The sequence below is a fragment of the Chiloscyllium punctatum genome, chromosome 26 (assembly GCF_047496795.1).
Source record: "Chiloscyllium punctatum isolate Juve2018m chromosome 26, sChiPun1.3, whole genome shotgun sequence".
NCBI lineage: Eukaryota > Metazoa > Chordata > Chondrichthyes > Orectolobiformes > Hemiscylliidae > Chiloscyllium > Chiloscyllium punctatum.
The window spans coordinates 84,362,208-84,380,984 of NC_092764.1; positions in this window are offsets into that span (position 1 = coordinate 84,362,208).

The window sequence follows — 18,777 nt, forward strand, 5'->3', positions numbered from 1 at the left end:
CTCGCCCTCTGGTTCAGCTCCTCTGTTTCTCGCCCTCTGTTTCAGCCCCTCTGTTTCACGCCCCCTGTTTCAGACCATCTGTTTCTCACCCTCTGTTTCAGCCCCTCTGTTTATCGCCCTCTGTTTCATCCCCTGTGTTTCAGCCCCTCTGTTTCAGCCCCTCTGTATCTCACCCACTGTTTCAGCTCCTCTGTTTCAGCCCCTCTGTTTCTCGCACTCTGTTTCAGCCCCTCTGTTTCTGGCCCTCTGTTTATCGCCCTCTGTTTCATCCCCTGTGTTTCAGCCCCGCTGTTTCAGCCCCTCTGTATCTCACCCACTGTTTCAGCCCCTCTGTTTCAGCCCCTCTGTTTCTCGCACTCTGTTTCAGCCCCTCTGTTTCTGGCCCTCTGTTTCTCGCCCTCAGTTTCAGCCCCTCTGTTTCAGCCACTCTGTTTCTCACACTCTGTTTCAGCCCCTCTGTTTCTCGCCCTCTGTTTCAGCCCCTCTGATTCAGCCCCTCTGTTTCTCGCCCTCTGGTTCAGCCCCTCTGTTTCTCGCCCTCTGTTTCAGCCCCTCTGTATCTCGCCCTCTGTTTCAGCCCCTCTGTTTCAGCCCCTCTGTTTCAGCCCCTCTGTTTCAGCCCCACTGTTTCTCAACCTCTGTTTCAGCCCCTTTGTTTCTCGCCCTCTGTTTCAGCCCCTCTGTTTCTCGCCCTTTGTTTCAGCCCCTCTATTTCAGTCCCTCTGTTTCAGCCCCTCTGTTTCAGCCCCTCTGTTTCAGCCCCTCTGTTTCAGCCACTCTGTTTCAGTCCCTCTGTTTCTCGCCCTCTGTTTCTCGCCCTCTGTTTCAGCCCCTGTGTTTCTCGCCCTCTGTTTCAGCCCCTCTGATTCAGCCCCTCTGATTCAGCCCCACTGTTTCTCACCCTCTGTTTCAGCCCCTCTGTTTTTCGCCCTCTGTTTCAGCCCCTCTGTTTCTCGCCCTCTGTTTCAGCCTCTCTGTTTCAGCGCCTCTGTTTCTCGCCCTCTGTTTCAGCCCCTCTGTTTCTCGCCCTCTGTTTCAGCCCCTCTGTTTCTCGCCCTCTGTTTCAGCCCCTCTGTCTCAGACCCTCTGTTTCTCGCCCTCTGTTTCAGCCCCTCTGTTTCTCGCCCTCTGTTTCAGCCCCTCTGATTCAGCCCCTCTGTTTCAGCCGCTCTGATTCAGCCCCTCTGTTTCAGCCCCTCTGTTTCAGCCCCTCTGTTTTTCGCCCTCTGTTTCAGCCCCTCTATTTCTCACCCTCTGTTTCAGCCTCTCTGTTTCTCGCCCTCTGTTACAGCCCCTGTGTTTCATGCCCTCTGTTTCAGCCCCTCTGTTTCTTGCCCGCTGTTTCAGCCCCTCTGTTTCAGCCCCTCTGTTTCAGCCACTCTGTTTCAGCCATCTGTTTCAGCACCTCTGTTTCTCATCCTCTGTTTCAGCCCCTCTGTTTCAGCCCCTCTGTTTTTCGCCCTCTGTTATAGCCCCTCTGTTTCAGCCCCACTGTTTCAGCCCCTCTCTTTCAGCCCCTCTGATTCAGCCCCTCTGTTTCTCGCCCTCTGTTTCAGCCCCTCTGTTTCTCGCCCTCTGTTTCAGCCCCTCTGTTTCACGCCCCCTGTTTCAGCCCATCTGTTTCTCACCCTCTGTTTCAGCCCCTCTGTTTCTCGCCCTCTGTTTCAGCCCCTGTGTTTCATCCCCTCTGTTTCAGCCCCTCTGTATCTCACCCACTGTTTCAGCCCCTCTGTTTCAGCCCCTCTGTTTCTCGCACTCTGTTTCAGCCCCTCTGTTTCTTGCCCTCTGTTTCAGCCCCTCTGTTTCTCGCCCTCTGTTTCAGACCCTCTGTTTCTCGCCCTCTGTTTCTGGCCCTCTGTTTCTCGCCCTCTGTTTCAGCCACTCTGTTTCTCACCCTCTGTTTCTCACCCTCTGTTTCAGCCACTCTGATTCAGCCCCTCTGATTCAGCCCCTCTGATTCAGCCCCTCTGTTTCCCGCCCCTCTGTTTCCCGCCCCTCTGTTTCCCTCACCTCTGTTTCAGCCCCTCTGTTTCTCACCCTCTGTTTCAGCCCCTCTGTTTCTCGCCCTCTGATACAGCCCCTCTGTTTCAGCCCTTCTGTTTCAGCCCCTCTGTATCTCGCCCACTGTTTCAGCCCCTCTGTTTCAGCCCCTCTGTTTCTCGCCCTCTGTTTCAGCCCCTCTGTTTCTCGCCCTCTGTTTCAGCCCCTCTGTTTCTCGCCCTCTGTTTCAGCCCCTCTGTTTCTCGCCCTCTGTTTCAACCCCTCTGTGTCTCGCCCTCTGTTTCAGCCCCTCTGTTTCAGCCACTCTGTTTCTCGCACTCTGTTTCAGCCCCTCTGTTACTCACCCTCTGTTTCAGCCCCTCAGTTTCTGCCCCTTTGTTTCAGCCCGTCTGTTTCTCGCCCTCTGATTCAGCCCCTCTGTTTCAGCCCCTCTGTTTCAGCCCCTCTGTATCTCGCCCACTGTTTCAGCCTCTCTGTTTCAGCCCCTCTGTTTCTCGCCCTCTGTTTCAGCCCCTCTGTTTCTCGCCCTCTGTTTCAGCCCCTCTGTTTCTCGCCCTCTGTTTCAGTCCCTCTGTTTCTCGCCCTCTGTTTCAGCCCCTCTGTTTCAGCCACTCTGTTTCTCGCCCTCTGTTTCAGCCCCTCTGTTTCTCACCCTCTGTTTCAGCCCCTCTGTTTCAGCCCCTCTGTTTCTCGCCCTCTGTTTCAGCCCCTCTGTTTCTCACCCTCTGTTTCAGCCCCTCTGTTTCAGCCCCTCTGTTTCTCGCCCTCTGTTTCAGCCCCTCTGTTTCTCGCCCTCTGTTTCAGCCACTCTGTTTCTCGCCCTCTGTTTCAGCCCCTCTGTTTCAGCCACTCTGTTTCAGCCCCTTTGTTTCTCGCCCTCTGTTTCAGCCCCTCTGTTTCTCGCCCTCTGTTTCAGCCCCTCTGATTCAGCCCCTCTGTTTCAGCCGCTCTGATTCAGCCCCTCTGTTTCAGCCCCTCTGTTTCAGCCCCTCTGTTTCAGCCCCTCTGTTTCAGTCCCTCTGTTTCTCCCCCTCTTTTTCTCGCCCTCTGTTTCAGCCCCTCTTTTTTTCGCCCTCTGTTTCAGCCCCTCATTTTCTCGCCCTCTGTTTCAGGCTCTCTGTTTCAGCCCGTCTGTTTCAGCCCCTCTGTTTCAGCCCCACTGTTTCAGCCCCTCTGTTTCAGCCCCTCTGATTCAGCCCCTCTGTTTCTCGCCCTCTGGTTCAGCCCCTCTGTATCTCGCCCTCTGTTTCAGCCCCTCTGTTTCACGCCCCCTGTTTCAGCCCATCAGTTTCTCACCCTCTGTTTCAGCCCCTCTGTTTCTCGCCCTCTGTTTCAGCCCCTGTGTTTCAGCCCCTCTGTTTCAGCCCCTCTGTATCTCACCCACTGTTTCAGCTCCTCTGTTTCAGCCCCTCTGTTTCTCGCACTCTGTTTCAGCCCCTCTGTTTCTCGCCCTCTGTTTCAGCCCCTCTGTTTCTCGCCCTCTGTTTCAGCCCCTCTGTTTCTCGCCCTCTGTTTCTGGCCCTCTGTTTCTCGCCCTCTGTTTCAGCCCCTCTGTTTCAGCCACTCTGTTTCTCACCCTCTGTTTCAGCCCCTCTGTTTCTCACCCTCTGTTTCAGCCCCTCTGTTTCAGCGCCTCTGTTTCTCACCCTCTGTTTCAGCCCCTCTGTTTCTCGCCCTCTGTTTCAGCCCCTCTGATTCAGCCCCTCTGTTTCTCGCCCTCTGTTTCATCCCCTCTGTTTCTCGCCCTCTGTTTCAGCCCCTCTGTATCTCGCCCTCTGTTTCAGCCCCTCTGTTTCAGCCCCTCTGTTTCAGCCCCTCTGTTTCAGCCCCACTGTTTCTCAACCTCTGTTTCAGCCCCTCTGTTTCTCGCCCTCTGTTTCAGCCCCTCTGTTTCTCGCCCTTTGTTTCAGCCCCTCTGTTTCTCGCCCTCTGTTTCAGCCCCTCTGTTTCAGCCCCTCTGTTTCAGCCGGTCTGTTTCAGCCACTCCGTTTCAGTCCCTCTGTTTCTCGCCCTCTGTTTCTCGCCCTCTGTTTCAGCCCCTGTGTTTCTCGCCCTCTGTTTCAGCCCCTCTGATTCAGCCCCTCTGATTCAGCCCCACTGTTTCTCACCCTCTGTTTCAGCCCCTCTGTTTTTCGCCCTCTGTTTCAGCCCCTCTGTTTCTCGCCCTCTGTTTCAGCCTCTCTGTTTCAGCGCCTCTGTTTCTCGCCCTCTGTTTCAGCCCCTCTGTTTCTCGCCCTCTGTTTCAGCCCCTCTGTTTCTCGCCCTCTGTTTCAGCCCCTCTGTCTCAGACCCTCTGTTTCTCGCCCTCTGTTTCAGCCCCTCTGTTTCTCGCCCTCTGTTTCAGCCCCTCTGATTCAGCCCCTCTGTTTCAGCCGCTCTGATTCAGCCCCTCTGTTTCAGCCCCTCTGTTTCAGCCCCTCTGTTTCAGCCCCTCTGTTTATCGCCCTCTGTTTCTCCCCCTCAGTTTCTCGCCCTGTGTTTCAGCCCCTCTGTTTTTCGCCCTCTGTTTCAGCCCCTCTATTTCTCACCCTCTGTTTCAGGCTCTCTGTTTCAGCCCGTCTGTTTCAGCCCCTCTATTTCAGCCCCACTGTTTCTCGCCCTCTGTTTCTCGCCCGCTGTTTCAGCCCCTCTGTTTCTCGCCCACTGTTTCAGCCGCTCTGTTTCAGCCCCTCTGCATCTCGCCCACTGTTTCAGCCCCTCTGTTTCAGCCCCTCTGTTTCTCACTCTCTGTTTCAGCCTCTCTGTTTCTCGCCCTCTGTTACAGCCCCTCTGTTTCACGCCCTCTGTTTCAGCCCCTCTGTTTCTCGCCCGCTGTTTCAGCCCCTCTGTTCCAGCCCCTCTGTTTCAGCCACTCTGTTTCAGCCACTCTGTTTCTCGCCCTCTGTTTCAGCACCTCTGTTTCTCATCCTCTGTTTCAGCCCCTCTGTTTCAGCCCCTCTGTTTCTCACCCTCTGTTTCAGCCTCTCTGTTTCTCGCCCTCTGTTACAGCCCCTGTGTTTCATGCCCTCTGTTTCAGCCCCTCTGTTTCTCGCCCGCTGTTTCAGCCCCTCTGTTTCAGCCCCTCTGTTTCAGCCACTCTGTTTCAGCCACTCTGTTTCTCGCCCTCTGTTTCAGCACCTCTGTTTCTCATCCTCTGTTTCAGCCCCTCTGTTTCAGCCCCTCTGTTTCAGCCCCTCTGTTTCTCGCCCTCTGTTTCAACTCCTCTGTTTCTCGCCCTCTGTTTCAGCCTCTCTGTTTCAGCCCCTCTGTTTCTCGCCCTCTGTTTCAGCCCCTCTGTTTCTCGCCCTCTGTTTCAGCCCCTCTGTTTCTCGCCCTCTGTTTCACCCCCTCTGTTTCAGACCCTCTGTTTCAGCCCCTCTGTTTCAGCCCCTCTGTTTCTCGCCCTCTGTTTCAGCCCATCTGTTTCTCGCCCTCTGTTTCAGCCCCTCTGATTCAGCCCCTCTGTTTCAGCCGCTCTGATTCAGACCCTCTGTTTCAGCCCCTCTGTTTCAGCCCCTCTGTTTCAGCCCCTCTGTTTCAGCCCCTCTGTTTCTCGCCCTGTGTTTCAGCCTTTCTGTTTCCCGCCCTCTGTTTCAGCCACTCTGTTTCTCGCCCTCTGTTTCAGACCCTCTGATTCAGCACCTCTGTTTCAGCCCCTCTGATTCAGCCCCTCTGATTCAGCCCCTCTGATTCAGCCCCCCTATTTCTCGCCCTCTGTTTCAGCCCCTCTGTTTCAGCCCCTCTGATTCAGCCCCTCTGATTCAGCCCCTCTGTTTCTGTCCTCTGTTTCAGCCCCTCTGTTTCAGCCCTCTGTTTCAGCCCCTCTGATTCAGCCCCTCTGTTTCTCGCCCTCTGTTTCAGCCCCTTTGTTTCTCGAAATATGTTTCAGCCCCTCTGTTTCAGCCCCTCTGTTTCTCGCCCTCTGTTTCAGCCCCTCTGTTTTCCGCCCTCTGTTTCAGCACCTCTGTTTCAGCCCCTCTGATTCATCCCCTCTGTTTCAGCCCCTCTGTTTCTCGCCCTCTATTTCAGCCTCTCTGTTTCAGCCCCTCTGTTTCAGCCCCTCTGTTTCAGCCCCTCTGTTTCTCGCCCTCTGTTTCAGCCCCTTGTTTCTCGCCCTCTGTTTCAGCCCCTCTGTTTCAGCCCCTCTATTTCTCGCCCAGTGTTTCAGCCCCTCTGTTTCTCGCCCTCTGTTTCAGAACCTCTGTTTCTCGCCCTCTGTTTCAGCCCCGCTGATTCAGCCCCTCTGTTTCAGCACCTCTGAATCAGCCCCTCTGATTCAGCCCCTCTGTTTCAGCCCCTCTGTTTCAGCCCCCCTGTTTCTCGCCCTCTGTTTCAGCCCCTCTGTTTCTCGCCCTCTGTTTCAGCCCCGCTGTTTCTCGCCCTCTGTTTCAGCCCCTCTATTTCAGCCCCTCTATTTCAGCCCCTCTGTTTCTTCCCCTCTGTTTCTTCCCCTCTGTTCCAGCCCCTCTGTTTCTCGCCCTCTGTTTCAGCCCCTCTGTTTCTCGCCCTCTGTTTCAACCCCTCTGTTTCAGCCCCTCTATTTCAGCCCCTCTGTGTCAGCCCCTCTGTTTCTCGCCCTCTGTTTCAGCCCCTCTGTTTCAGCCCCTCTGTTTCTCGCCCTCTGTTTCAGCCACGCTGATTAAGCCCCTCTGTTTCAGCCCCTCTGAATCAGCCCCTCTGATTCAGCCCCTCTGTTTCAGCCCCTCTGTTTCAGCCCCTCTGTTTCAGCCCTTCTGTTTCCCGCCCTCTGTTCCAGCCACGCTGTTTCTCGCCCTCTGTTTCAGCCCCTCTGATTCAGCCCCTCTGTTTCAGCCCCTCTGATTCAGCCCCTCTGATTCAGCCCCTCTGATTCAGACCCTCTGTTTCTCGCACTCTGTTTCAGCCCCTCTGTTTCTCCCCCTCTGTTTCAGCCCCTCTGTTACTCACCCTCTGTTTCAGCCCCTCTGATTCAGCCCCTCTCATTCAGCCCCTCTCATTCAGCCCCTCTCATTCAGCCCCTCTGTTTCCCGCCCCTCTGTTTCCCGCCCCTCTGTTTCCCGCCCCTCTGTTTCAGCCCCTCTGTTTCACGCCCCGTGTTTCAGCCCCTCTGTTTCTGACCCTCTGTTTCAGCCCCTCTGTTTCTCGCCCTCTGTTTCAGCCCCTCTGTTTTAGCCCCTCTGTTTCAGTCCCTCTGTTTCTCGCCCTCTGTTTCAGCCCCTCTGTTTCTCGCCCTCTGTTTCAGCCCCTCTGTTTCTCGCTCTCTGTTTCAGCCCCTCTGTTTCTCGCCCTCTGTTTCAGCCCCTCTGTTTCTCGCCATCTGTTTCAGCCCCTCTGTGTCTCGCCCTCTGTTTCAGCCCCTCTGTTTCAGCCCCTCTGTTTCAGCCCCTCTGTTTCAGCCCCTCTGTTTCTCGCCCTCTGTTTCAGCCCCTCTGTTTCTCGCCCTCTGTTTCAGCCCGTCTGTTTCAGCCCCTCTGTTTCAGCCCCTCTGTTTCTCGCCGTCTGTTTCAGGCTCTCTCTTTCAGCCCGTCTGTTTCAGCCCCTCTGTTTCAGCCCCTCTGTTTCTCGCCCTCTGTTTCTCGCCCGCTGTTTCAGCCCCTCTGTTTCTCGCCCACTGTTTCAGCCCCTCTGTTTCAGCCCCTCTGATTCAGCCCCTCTGATTCAGCCCCTCTGTTTCTCGCCCTCTGTTTCAGCCCCTCTGTTTCAACCCCTCTGTTTCAGCCCCTCTGTTTCAGCCCCTCTGTTTCTCGCCCTTTGTTTCAGCCCCTCTGTTTCTCGCCCTCTGTTTCAGCCACTCTGTTTAAGCCCCTCTGTTTCAGCCCCTCTGTTTCAGCCCCTCTGTTTCTCGCCCTCTGTTTCAGCCCATCTGTTTCAGCCCCTCTGTTTCTCACCCTCTGTTTCTGCCCCCCTGTTTCTCGCCCTGTTTCAGACCCTCTGTTTCTCGCCCTCTGTTTCAGCCCCGCTGATTCAGCACCTCTGTTTCAGCCCCTCTGAATCATCCCCTCTGATTCAGCCCCTCTGTTTCAGCCCCTCTGTTTCAGCCCCTCTGCTTCAGCCCCTCTGTTTCTCGCCCTCTGTTTCAGCCCGTCTGTTTCTCGCCCTCTGTTTCAGCCCCTCTGTTTCTCGCTCTCTGTTTCAGCCCCTCTGTTTCAGCCCCTCTGTTTCAGCCCCTCTGTTTCTCGCCCTCTGTTTCAACCCCTCTGTTTCTCGCCCTCTGTTTCAGCGCCTCTGTTTCAGCCCGTCTGTTTCAGCCCCTCTGTGTCAGCCCCTCTGTTTCTCGCCCTCTGTTTCAGCCCCTCTGTTTCTCGCCCTCTGTTTCTGCCCCTCTGTTTCTCGCCCTCTGTTTCAGCCCCTCTGTTTCTCGCCCTCTGTTTCAGCCCCGCTGATTCACCCCCTCTGTTTCAGCCCCTCTGAATCAGCCCCTCTGATTCAGCCCCTCTGTTTCAGCCCCTCGGTTTCAGCCCATCTGATTCAGCCCCTCTGTTTCTCGCCCTCTGTTTCAGCCCCTCTGTTTCTCGCTCTCTGTTTCAGCCCCTCTGTTTCAGCCCCTCTGTTTCAGCCCCTCTGTTTATCGCCCTCTGTTTCAACCCCTCTGTTTCTCGCCCTCTGTTTGAGCCCCTCTGTTTCTCGCCCTCTGTTTCAGCGCCTCTGTTTCAGCCTGTCTGTTTCAGCCCCTCTGTGTCAGCCCCTCTGTTTCTCGCCCTCTGTTTCAGCCCCTCTGTTTCTCGCCCTCTGTTTCTGCCCCTCTGTTTCTCGCCCTCTGTTTCAGCCCCTCTGTTTCTCACCCTCTGTTTCAGCCCCTCTGTTTCAGCCCCTCTGTTTCTCGCCCTCTGTTTCAGCCCCTCTGTTTCTCACCCTCTGTTTCAGCCCCTCTGTTTCAGCCCCTCTGTTTCTCGCCCTCTGTTTCAGCCCCTCTGTTTCTCGCCCTCTGTTTCAGCCACTCTGTTTCTCGCCCTCTGTTTCAGCCCCTCTGTTTCAGCCACTCTGTTTCAGCCCCTTTGTTTCTCGCCCTCTGTTTCAGCCCCTCTGTTTCTCGCCCTCTGTTTCAGCCCCTCTGATTCAGCCCCTCTGTTTCAGCCGCTCTGATTCAGCCCCTCTGTTTCAGCCCCTCTGTTTCAGCCCCTCTGTTTCAGCCCCTCTGTTTCAGTCCCTCTGTTTCTCCCCCTCTTTTTCTCGCCCTCTGTTTCAGCCCCTCTTTTTTTCGCCCTCTGTTTCAGCCCCTCATTTTCTCGCCCTCTGTTTCAGGCTCTCTGTTTCAGCCCGTCTGTTTCAGCCCCTCTGTTTCAGCCCCACTGTTTCAGCCCCTCTGTTTCAGCCCCTCTGATTCAGCCCCTCTGTTTCTCGCCCTCTGGTTCAGCCCCTCTGTTTCTCGCCCTCTGTTTCAGCCCCTCTGTTTCACGCCCCCTGTTTCAGCCCATCTGTTTCTCACCCTCTGTTTCAGCCCCTCTGTTTCTCGCCCTCTGTTTCAGCCCCTGTGTTTCAGCCCCTCTGTTTCAGCCCCATGTATCTCACCCACTGTTTCAGCTCCTCTGTTTCAGCCCCTCTGTTTCTCGCACCCTGTTTCAGCCCCTCTGTTTCTCGCCCTCTGTTTCAGCCCCTCTGTTTCTCGCCCTCTGTTTCAGCCCCTCTGTTTCTCGCCCTCTGTTTCTGGCCCTCTGTTTCTCGCCCTCTGTTTCAGCCCCTCTGTTTCAGCCACTCTGTTTCTCACCCTCTGTTTCAGCCCCTCTGTTTCTCACCCTCTGTTTCAGCCCCTCTGTTTCAGCGCCTCTGTTTCTCACCCTCTGTTTCAGCCCCTCTGTTTCTCGCCCTCTGTTTCAGCCCCTCTGATTCAGCCCCTCTGTTTCTCGCCCTCTGTTTCAGCCCCTCTGTTTCTCGCCCTCTGTTTCAGCCCCTCTGTATCTCGCCCTCTGTTTCAGCCCCTCTGTTTCAGCCCCTCTGTTTCAGCCCCTCTGTTTCAGCCCCACTGTTTCTCAACCTCTGTTTCAGCCCCTCTGTTTCTCGCCCTCTGTTTCAGCCCCTCTGTTTCTCGCCCTTTGTTTCAGCCCCTCTGTTTCTCGCCCTCTGTTTCAGCCCCTCTGTTTCAGCCCCTCTGTTTCAGCCGGTCTGTTTCAGCCACTCTGTTTCAGTCCCTCTGTTTCTCGCCCTCTGTTTCTCGCCCTCTGTTTCAGCCCCTGTGTTTCTCGCCCTCTGTTTCAGCCCCTCTGATTCAGCCCCTCTGATTCAGCCCCACTGTTTCTCACCCTCTGTTTCAGCCCCTCTGTTTTTCGCCCTCTGTTTCAGCCCCTCTGTTTCTCGCCCTCTGTTTCAGCCTCTCTGTTTCAGCGCCTCTGTTTCTCGCCCTCTGTTTCAGCCCCTCTGTTTCTCGCCCTCTGTTTCAGCCCCTCTGTTTCTCGCCCTCTGTTTCAGCCCCTCTGTCTCAGACCCTCTGTTTCTCGCCCTCTGTTTCAGCCCCTCTGTTTCTCGCCCTCTGTTTCAGCCCCTCTGATTCAGCCCCTCTGTTTCAGCCGCTCTGATTCAGCCCCTCTGTTTCAGCCCCTCTGTTTCAGCCCCTCTGTTTCAGCCCCTCTGTTTATCGCCCTCTGTTTCTCCCCCTCAGTTTCTCGCCCTGTGTTTCAGCCCCTCTGTTTTTCGCCCTCTGTTTCAGCCCCTCTATTTCACACCCTCTGTTTCAGGCTCTCTGTTTCAGCCCGTCTGTTTCAGCCCCTCTATTTCAGCCCCACTGTTTCTCGCCCTCTGTTTCTCGCCCGCTGTTTCAGCCCCTCTGTTTCTCGCCCACTGTTTCAGCCCCTCTGTTTCAGCCCCTCTGCATCTCGCCCACTGTTTCAGCCCCTCTGTTTCAGCCCCTCTGTTTCTCACTCTCTGTTTCAGCCTCTCTGTTTCTCGCCCTCTGTTACAGCCCCTCTGTTTCACGCCCTCTGTTTCAGCCCCTCTGTTTCTCGCCCGCTGTTTCAGCCCCTCTGTTCCAGCCCCTCTGTTTCAGCCACTCTGTTTCAGCCACTCTGTTTCTCGCCCTCTGTTTCAGCACCTCTGTTTCTCATCCTCTGTTTCAGCCCCTCTGTTTCAGCCCCTCTGTTTCTCACCCTCTGTTTCAGCCTCTCTGTTTCTCGCCCTCTGTTACAGCCCCTGTGTTTCATGCCCTCTGTTTCAGCCCCTCTGTTTCTCGCCCGCTGTTTCAGCCCCTCTGTTTCAGCCCCTCTGTTTCAGCCACTCTGTTTCAGCCACTCTGTTTCTCGCCCTCTGTTTCAGCACCTCTGTTTCTCATCCTCTGTTTCAGCCCCTCTGTTTCAGCCCCTCTGTTTCAGCCCCTCTGTTTCTCGCCCTCTGTTTCAACTCCTCTGTTTCTCGCCCTCTGTTTCAGCCTCTCTGTTTCAGCCCCTCTGTTTCTCGCCCTCTGTTTCAGCCCCTCTGTTTCTCGCCCTCTGTTTCAGCCCCTCTGTTTCTCGCCCTCTGTTTCACCCCCTCTGTTTCAGACCCTCTGTTTCAGCCCCTCTGTTTCAGCCCCTCTGTTTCTCGCCCTCTGTTTCAGCCCATCTGTTTCTCGCCCTCTGTTTCAGCCCCTCTGATTCAGCCCCTCTGTTTCAGCCGCTCTGATTCAGACCCTCTGTTTCAGCCCCTCTGTTTCAGCCCCTCTGTTTCAGCCCCTCTGTTTCAGCCCCTCTGTTTCTCGCCCTGTGTTTCAGCCTTTCTGTTTCCCGCCCTCTGTTTCAGCCACTCTGTTTCTCGCCCTCTGTTTCAGACCCTCTGATTCAGCACCTCTGTTTCAGCCCCTCTGATTCAGCCCCTCTGATTCAGCCCCTCTGATTCAGCCCCCCTATTTCTCACCCTCTGTTTCAGCCCCTCTGTTTCAGCCCCTCTGATTCAGCCCCTCTGATTCAGCCCCTCTGTTTCTGTCCTCTGTTTCAGCCCCTCTGTTTCAGCCCTCTGTTTCAGCCCCTCTGATTCAGCCCCTCTGTTTCTCGCCCTCTGTTTCAGCCCCTTTGTTTCTCGAAATATGTTTCAGCCCCTCTGTTTCAGCCCCTCTGTTTCTCGCCCTCTGTTTCAGCCCCTCTGTTTTCCGCCCTCTGTTTCAGCACCTCTGTTTCAGCCCCTCTGATTCATCCCCTCTGTTTCAGCCCCTCTGTTTCTCGCCCTCTATTTCAGCCTCTCTGTTTCAGCCCCTCTGTTTCAGCCCCTCTGTTTCAGCCCCTCTGTTTCTCGCCCTCTGTTTCAGCCCCTTGTTTCTCGCCCTCTGTTTCAGCCCCTCTGTTTCAGCCCCTCTATTTCTCGCCCAGTGTTTCAGCCCCTCTGTTTCTCGCCCTCTGTTTCAGACCCTCTGTTTCTCGCCCTCTGTTTCAGCCCCGCTGATTCAGCCCCTCTGTTTCAGCACCTCTGAATCAGCCCCTCTGATTCAGCCCCTCTGTTTCAGCCCCTCTGTTTCAGCCCCCCTGTTTCTCGCCCTCTGTTTCAGCCCCTCTGTTTCTCGCCCTCTGTTTCAGCCCCGCTGTTTCTCGCCCTCTGTTTCAGCCCCTCTATTTCAGCCCGTCTATTTCAGCCCCTCTGTTTCTTCCCCTCTGTTTCTTCCCCTCTGTTTCAGCCCCTCTGTTTCTCGCCCTCTGTTTCAGCCCCTCTGTTTCTCGCCCTCTGTTTCAACCCCTCTGTTTCAGCCCCTCTATTTCAGCCCCTCTGTGTCAGCCCCTCTGTTTCTCGCCCTCTGTTTCAGCCCCTCTGTTTCAGCCCCACTGTTTCTCGCCCTCTGTTTCAGCCCCGCTGATTCAGCCCCTCTGTTTCAGCCCCTCTGAATCAGCCCCTCTGATTCAGCCCCTCTGTTTCAGCCCCTCTGTTTCAGCCCCTCTGTTTCAGCCCTTCTTTTTCCCGCCCTCTGTTCCAGCCACGCTGTTTCTCGCCCTCTGTTTCAGCCCCTCTGATTCAGCCCCTCTGTTTCAGCCCCTCTGATTCAGCCCCTCTGATTCAGCCCCTCTGATTCAGCCCCTCTGTTTCTCGCCCTCTGTTTCAGCCCCTCTGTTTCAGCCCCTCTGTTTCAGCCCCTCTGTTACTCACCCTCTGTTTCAGCCCCTCTGATTCAGCCCCTCTGATTCAGCCCCTCTCATTCAGCCCCTCTCATTCAGCCCCTCTGTTTCCCGCCCCTCTGTTTCCCGCCCCTCTGTTTCCCGCCCCTCTGTTTCAGCCCCTCTGTTTCACGCCCCGTGTTTCAGCCCCTCTGTTTCTGACCCTCTGTTTCAGCCCCTCTGTTTCTCGCCCTCTGTTTCAGCCCCTCTGTTTTAGCCCCTCTGTTTCAGTCCCTCTGTTTCTCGCCCTCTGTTTCAGCCCCTCTGTTTCTCGCCCTCTGTTTCAGCCCCTCTGTTTCTCGCTCTCTGTTTCAGCCCCTCTGTTTCTCGCCCTCTGTTTCAGCCCCTCTGTTTCTCGCCATCTGTTTCAGCCCCTCTGTGTCTCGCCCTCTGTTTCAGCCCCTCTGTTTCAGCCCCTCTGTTTCAGCCCCTCTGTTTCAGCCCCTCTGTTTCTCGCCCTCTGTTTCAGGCTCTCTCTTTCAGCCCGTCTGTTTCAGCCCCTCTGTTTCAGCCCCTCTGTTTCTCGCCCTCTGTTTCTCGCCCGCTGTTTCAGCCCCTCTGTTTCTCGCCCACTGTTTCAGCCCCTCTGTTTCAGCCCCTCTGATTCAGCCCCTCTGATTCAGCCCCTCTGTTTCTCGCCCTCTGTTTCAGCCCCTCTGTTTCAACCCCTCTGTTTCAGCCCCTCTGTTTCAGCCCCTCTGTTTCTCGCCCTTTGTTTCAGCCCCTCTGTTTCTCGCCCTCTGTTTCAGCCACTCTGTTTAAGCCCCTCTGTTTCAGCCCCTCTGTTTCAGCCCCTCTGTTTCTCGCCCTCTGTTTCAGCCCATCTGTTTCAGCCCCTCTGTTTCTCACCCTCTGTTTCTGCCCCTCTGTTTCTCGCCCTGTTTCAGACCCTCTGTTTCTCGCCCTCTGTTTCAGCCCCGCTGATTCAGCACCTCTGTTTCAGCCCCTCTGAATCAGCCCCTCTGATTCAGCCCCTCTGTTTCAGCCCCTCTGTTTCAGCCCCTCTGCTTCAGCCCCTCTGTTTCTCGCCCTCTGTTTCAGCCCCTCTGTTTCTCGCCCTCTGTTTCAGCCCCTCTGTTTCTCGCTCTCTGTTTCAGCCCCTCTGTTTCAGCCCCTCTGTTTCAGCCCCTCTGTTTCTCGCCCTCTGTTTCAACCCCTCTGTTTCTCGCCCTCTGTTTCAGCGCCTCTGTTTCAGCCCGTCTGTTTCAGCCCCTCTGTGTCAGCCCCTCTGTTTCTCGCCCTCTGTTTCAGCCCCTCTGTTTCTCGCCCTCTGTTTCTGCCCCTCTGTTTCTCGCCCTCTGTTTCAGCCCCTCTGTTTCTCGCCCTCTGTTTCAGCCCCGCTGATTCACCCCCTCTGTTTCAGCCCCTCTGAATCAGCCCCTCTGATTCAGCCCCTCTGTTTCAGCCCCTCGGTTTCAGCCCATCTGATTCAGCCCCTCTGTTTCCCGGCCTCTGTTTCAGCCCCTCTGTTTCTCGCTCTCTGTTTCAGCCCCTCTGTTTCAGCCCCTCTGTTTATCGCCCTCTGTTTCAACCCCTCTGTTTCTCGCCCTCTGTTTGAGCCCCTCTGTTTCTCGCCCTCTGTTTCAGCGCCTCTGTTTCAGCCTGTCTGTTTCAGCCCCTCTGTGTCAGCCCCTCTGTTTCTCGCCCTCTGTTTCAGCCCCTCTGTTTCTCGCCCTCTGTTTCTGCCCCTCTGTTTCTCGCCCTCTGTTTCAGCCCCTCTGTTTCTCGCCCTCTGTTTCAGCCCCTCTGTGTCTCGCTCTCTGTTTCAGCCCCTCTGTTTCAGCCCCTCTGTTTCAGCCCCTCTGTTTCTCGCCCTCGGTTTCAACCCCTCTGTTTCTCGCCCTCTGTTTGAGCCTCTCTGTTTCTCGCCCTCTTTTTCAGCGCCTCTGTTTCAGCCCGTCAGTTTCAGCCCCTCTGTGTCAGCCCCTCTGTTTCTCGCCCTCTGTTTCAGCCCCTCTGTTTCTCGCTCTCTGTTTCTGCCCCTCTGTTTCTCGCCCTCTGTTTCAGCCCCTCTGTTTCTCGCCCTCTGTTTCAGCCCCGCTGATTCAGCCCCTCTGTTTCAGCCCCTCTGAATCAGCCCCTCTGATTCAGCCCCTCTGTTTCAGCCCCTCGGTTTCAGCCCTTCTGATTCAGCCCCTCTGTTTCTCGCCCTCTGTTTCAGCCCCTCTGTTTCTCGCCCTCTATTTCAGCCCCTCTGTTTCAGCCGCTCTGATTCAGACCCTGTGTTTCAGCCCCTCTGTTTCAGCCCCTCTGTTTCAGCCCCTCTGTTTCAGCCCCTCTGTTTCAGCCCCTCTGTTTCTCGCCCTGTGTTTCAGCCTTTCTGTTTCCCGCCCTCTGTTTCAGCCACTCTGTTTCTCGCCCTCTGTTTCAGACCCTCTGATTCAGCCCGTCTGTTTCAGCCCCTCTGATTCAGCCCCTCTGATTCAGCCCCTCTGATTCAGCCCCCCTATTTCTCGCCCTCTGTTTCAGCCCTTCTGTTTCATCCCCTCTGATTCAGCCCCTCTGATTCAGCCCCTCTGTTTCTCGCCCTCTGTTTCAGCCCCTCTGTTTCAGCCCCTCTGATTCAGCCCCTCTGTTTCTCGCCCTCTGTTTCAGCCCCTCTGTTTCTCGAAATCTGTTTCAGCCCCTCTGTTTCAGCCCCTCTGTTTCTCGCCCTCTGTTTCAGCCCCTCTGTTTCTCGCCCTCTGTTTCAGCACCTCTGTTTCAGCCCCTCTGTTTCAGCCCCTCTGTTTCTCGCCCTCTGTTTCAGCCCCTCTGTTTCTCGAAATCTGTTTCAGCCCCTCTGTTTCAGCCCCTCTGTTTCTCGCCCTCTGTTTCAGCCCCTGTGTTTCTCGCCCTCTGTTTCAGCACCTCTGTTTCAGCCCCTCTGTTTCAGCCCCTCTGTTTCTCGCCCTCTGTTTCAGCCCCTCTGTTTCTCGAAATCTGTTTCAGCCCCTCTGTTTCAGCCCCTCTGTTTCTCGCCCTCTGTTTCAGCCCCTCTGTTTCTCGCCATCTGTTTCAGCACCTCTGTTTCAGCCCCTCTGTTTCAGCCCCTCTGTTTCTCGCCCTCTATTTCAGCCTCTCTGTTTCAGCCCCTCTGTTTCAGCCCCTCTGTTTCAGCCCCTCTGTTTCTCGCCCTCTGTTTCAGCCCCTTGTTTCTCGCCCTCTGTTTCAGCCCCTCTGTTTCAGCCCCTCTATTTCTCGCCCAGTGTTTCAGCCCCTCTGTTTCTCGCCCTGTGTTTCAGCCCCTCTGTTTCTCGCCCTCTGTTTCAGCCCCGCTGATTCAGCCCCTCTGTTTCAGCACCTCTGAATCAGCCCCTCTGATTCAGCCCCTCTGTTTCAGCCCCTCTGTTTCAGCCCCCCTGTTTCTCGCCCTCTGTTTCAGCCCCTCTGTTTCTCGCCCTCTGTTTCAGCCCCGCTGATTCTCGCCCTCTGTTTCAGCCCCTCTATTTCAGCCCCTCTATTTCAGCCACTCTGTTTCAGCCCCTCTGTTTCTTCCCCTCTGTTTCAGCCCCTCTGTTTCTCGCCCTCTGTTTCAGCCCCTCTGTTTCTCGCCCTCTGTTTCAACCCCTCTGTTTCAGCCCCCCTGTTTCAGCCCCTCTGTGTCAGCCCCTCTGTTTCTCGCCCTCTGTTTCAGCCCCTCTGTTTCAGCCCCTCTGTTTCTCACCCTCTGTTTCAGCCCCGCTGATTCAGCCCCTCTGTGTCAGCCCCTCTGAATCAGCCCTTCTGTTTCCCGCCCTCTGTTTCAGCCACGCTGTTTCTCGCCCTCTGTTTCAGCCCCTCTGATTCAGCCCCTCTGATTCAGCCCCTCTGATTCAGCCCCTCAGTTTCTCGCCCTCTGTTTCAGCCCCTCTGTTTCAGCCCCTCTGCTTCAGCCCCTCTGTTACTCACCCTCTGTTTCAGACCCTCTGATTCACCCCCTCTGATTCAACCCCTCTCATTCAGCCCCACTCATTCAGCCCCTCTGTTTCCCGCCCCTCTGTTTCCCGCCCCTCTGTTTCCCGCCCCTCTGTTTCAGCCCCTCTGTTTCACGCCCCGTGTTTCAGCCCCTCTGTTTCTGACCCTCTGTTTCAGCCCCTCCGTTTCTCGCCCTCTGTTTCAGCCCCTCTGTTTTAGCCCCTCTGTTTCAGTCCCTCTGTTTCTCGCCCTCTGTTTCAGCCCCTCTGTTTCTCGCTCTCTGTTTCAGCCCCTCTGTTTCTCGCCCTCTGTTTCAGCCCCTCTATTTCTCGCCATCTGTTTCAGCCCCTCTGTGTCTCGCCCTCTGTTTCAGCCCCTCTGTTTCAGCCCCTCTGTTTCAGCCCCTCTGTTTCAGCCCCTCTGTTTCTCGCCCTCTGTTTCAGCCCCTCTGTTTCTCGCCCTCTGTTTCAGCCCCTCTGATTCAGCCCCTCTGTTTCAGCCCCTCTGTTTCAGCCACTCTGTTTCAGCCCCTCTGATTCAGCCCCTCTGTTTCAGCCCCTCTGTTTCAGCCCCTCTGTTTCAGCCCCTCTGTTTCTTGCCCTCTGTTTCTCACCCTCTGTTTCAGGCTCTCTGTTTCAGCCCGTCTGTTTCAGCCCCTCTGTTTCAGCCCCTCTGTTTCTCGCCCTCTGTTTCAGGCTCTCTGTTTCAGACCGTCTGTTTCAGCCCCTCTGTTTCAGCCCCTCTGTTTCTCGCCCTCTGTTTCTCGCCCGCTGTTTCAGCCCCTCTGTTTCTCGCCCACTGTTTCAGCCCCTCTATTTCAGCCCCTCTGATTAAGCCCCTCTGATTCAGCCCCTCTGTTTCTCGCCCTCTGTTTCAGCCCCTCTGTTTCAACCCCTCTGTTTCAGCCCCTCTGTTTCGGCCCCTCTGGTTCTCGCCCTTTGTTTCAGCCCCTCTGTTTCAGCCCCTCTGTTTCTCGCCATCTGTTTCAGCCCCACTGTTTCTCGCCCTTTGTTTCAGCCCCTCTGTTTCTCGCCCTCTGTTTCAGCCCCTCTGTTTCAGCCGCTCTGATTCAGACCCTCTGTTTCAGCCCCTCTGTTTCAGCCCCTCTGTGTCAGCCCCTCTGCTTCTCGCCCTCTGTTTCAGCCCCTCTGTTTCTCGCCCTCTGTTTCTGCCCCTCTGTTTCTCGCCCTCTGTTTCAGCCCCTCTGTTTCTCGCCCTCTGTTTCAGCCCCGCTGTTTCACCCCCTCTGTTTCAGCCCCTCTGAATCAGCCCCTCTGATTCAGCCCCTCTGTTTCAGCCCCTCGGTTTCAGCCCTTCTGATTCAGCCCCTCTGTTTCTCGCCCTCTGTTTCAGCCCCTCTGTTTCTCGCTCTCGGTTTCAGCCCCTCTGTTTCAGCCCCTCTGTTTCAGCCCCTCTGTTTCTCGCCCTCTGTTTCAACCCCTCTGTTTCTCGCCCTCTGTTTGAGCCCCTCTGTTTCTCGCCCTCTGTTTCAGCGCCTCTGTTTCAGCCTGTCTGTTTCAGCCCCTCTGTGTCAGCCCCTCTGTTTCTCGCCCTCTGTTTCAGCCCCTCTGTTTCTCGCCCTCTGTTTCTGCCCCTCTGTTTCTCGCCCTCTGTTTCAGCCCCTCTGTTTCTCGCTCTCTGTTTCAGCCCCTCTGTTTCTCGCTCTCTGTTTCAGCCCCTCTGTTTCAGCCCCTCTGTTTCAGCCCCTCTGTTTCTCGCCCTCGGTTTCAACCCCTCTGTTTCTCGCTTCTGTTTGAGCCCCTCTGTTTCTCGCCCTCTTTTTCAGCGCCTCTGTTTCAGCCCGTCTGTTTCAGCCCCTCTGTGTCAGCCCCTCTGTTTCTCGCCCTCTGTTTCAGCCCCTCTGTTTCTCGCCCTCTGTTTCTGCCCCTCTGTTTCTCGC